This window comes from Orycteropus afer, unplaced genomic scaffold (assembly GCF_000298275.1).
Source record: "Orycteropus afer afer isolate SDZICR_OR568_19922 unplaced genomic scaffold, OryAfe1.0 scaffold00004, whole genome shotgun sequence".
In the NCBI taxonomy this organism is placed as follows: Eukaryota; Metazoa; Chordata; class Mammalia; order Tubulidentata; family Orycteropodidae; genus Orycteropus; species Orycteropus afer.
In genome coordinates this window covers 14,515,885-14,518,123 of record NW_006921591.1, presented here as the reverse complement: position 1 = coordinate 14,518,123, position 2,239 = coordinate 14,515,885, and the positions used below count along the sequence as shown (strand labels likewise).

The following is a 2,239-nucleotide window of genomic DNA, read 5'->3' as shown; positions in this document are numbered from 1 at the left end:
TAACCAGAAGGCTGGTGGTTCAAACCCACCAGCCACTCCTCGGAAGGAAGGTTGGGCAATCTACTTCCATAGTGATACTGCCTCGGAAACCCAAGGATGGGTCACTATGAGTTGAATCTGACTCCATGGCGTGAGTTTGGTTTGGGTGAAAATTGACAAAGCAAATTCATTTTCCATACATGAATTCATATGTGTTTTGTTTCATGGCATTCACTGAGATTCCCATAATGTACCAACTCTCTTCCCACTTCCTTCCTGTGATTGACTACCGTTTCCCTCTGTTCTTTGCTATGCATTCTCACCCTCTGGGATATCTCCCTGTGCAAATACTGCCCTTCTGATCTCCCATGATGGATTGTCCTAAGGAGTGTACCTACCTAGAATAAATGTTCACCTTATATGCCTATCTATCCTTTAGCTGGAAGCCATGGGAGTGAGTTCCATTCCAGGCTTGAAGGATGACTAAGGGCCATAGTCTTGGGGGTTTCACCAGTCTCTATCAGATGACTAAGCCTGATTTGTTTTATAATCATATGACAGCATCTTATATTTCATTTCTGCCCACAGTTCAGACACAAGCTTTCTTGGTTCCCGAGATTTCAAATTTTCCACTTGTCATCAGCATTCGAGATACATCCCAGCCTGTCCTCTCCTCAGTCCTCTGCCACTCCCTCCTCCTTGCATGCCACTACTTGGTGAATATCAATTAGGGAAGCTCCTTACAGTGCACAGCTGAGCAACTCCTTCCCAAACTTCAAGTTTGGTTTGAGAGTGGATGACATGGCCCTCCCCAGCCACCCCACACCACGCAGGGGTTGTTCCTCTGCAGTTGACTGGGTTCACTGGTATTCAATTAGTCAGAGAGTTCCCACCACCGATCAAGTCTCACCTCAAGGGTACACTTAGGCCTTCAGACTGGCTTGTTCAGAAAGAATTTTGTTAAAAGGCATTTTTAGCTCCATTCTATCATTTTCAGATTATAATAAATGGAGAGAATCTAGAATGATGGCAGACTTCTCACTAGTGAAGTAGTAAAAGGGGAAAAATGGTCTGAATGCAGGAGGGAGAGAAACAACTGCCTGCAAAGTATTCTGGGTCTAAAGTTGGGAAACTCCTTATATATAAACTTTTTATTGTGGTTTGGGTGAAAGTTTACAAAGCAAATTGGTTTTTCATTCAACAATTTATACACATTTTGCTTTGTAACACTGATTGCAACTCCCACAATGTAACAGCACTCTTTCCATTTCCTCCCTGAGTTCACCATTTCCATGATTCTTCTTTCCTATCCCTTCCTGCCTTCTGAGCTTTATCCATGAGCAAATGCTGCCTTTTTAATCTCACCCACGAATATATATACGTTTGACAGACTACAGTCCTAAATATGTATCTCTATGTGCTGAAAATATATCCATGAATATGATAGAGCATACGGGGAGCAAAATTATGAAAACTTCTTAGCCATAACCAAACACCTAGAGGGAATAAGTCCATGGGACCTGGGGTCTCAGGACCATAGTCTGAGGGAACGTCAGCTTCAATTGGCATAACTGAGTCAAATGTACCATAACATAGAACAAAGAAAATGTTCTACATCCTACTTTGGTGAGTACTGACTAGAGTCTTAACAGCTTGTGAGTGGCCATTTAAGGTACAACTATTGGTCTCTCCCTATCCAAAGCAATGAAGTGTGAAGAAAATCTAAGACACACGGAAACAATTCATGACCACAAGACCTGAAGAACTAGATGGCTCCTGGCTGCACTACTGATTGCTCTAAAAGGGATCACATTAGGAGGTCCTGGGTAGAATGGGAGAAAAATGTAGAACAAAATTAAAAATAATCAAAAAATGTCAAGGTTTACTGGTTTGATAGAGACTGATGGAACCCCCAAAACTATGGCAGTTAGACACCATTCAGGCCTGGAACTGAGCTCACCCCATGGCTCAAATTTCAGCCAACAATTAAACCAAACTCATTGCCATCAAGTTGATTCCCTTTGTGTTTCTGAAATGGTAAATCTTTACAGAAGTAGATTGCCCAGTCTTTCTTCTGTGGAGTGGCTAGTGGGTTTGAACCTCCAGCTTTCTGGTTAGCAGTCAAATGCCTTAAGCACTACGCCATTACAGCTCCTTAGCCAAACAATGTTGTTGTTGTTAAGTGCCGTCGAGTCGGCCCCGACTCATAGCAACCCCTCCTTGGGTTTCCGAGGCAGTATCACTACAGAAGTAGGATTGC

The 2,239-nt window shown here is 42.8% G+C and overlaps 1 protein-coding gene across 1 annotated transcript in view; it reads right to left on the bottom strand.

Moving 5' to 3' along the window:
- MARCO (macrophage receptor with collagenous structure) overlaps window positions 1-2,239 on the bottom strand; it is a 50,062-nt gene that overhangs the window by 17,422 nt on the left and 30,401 nt on the right. The gene's annotated exons all lie outside the window — the stretch shown is intronic.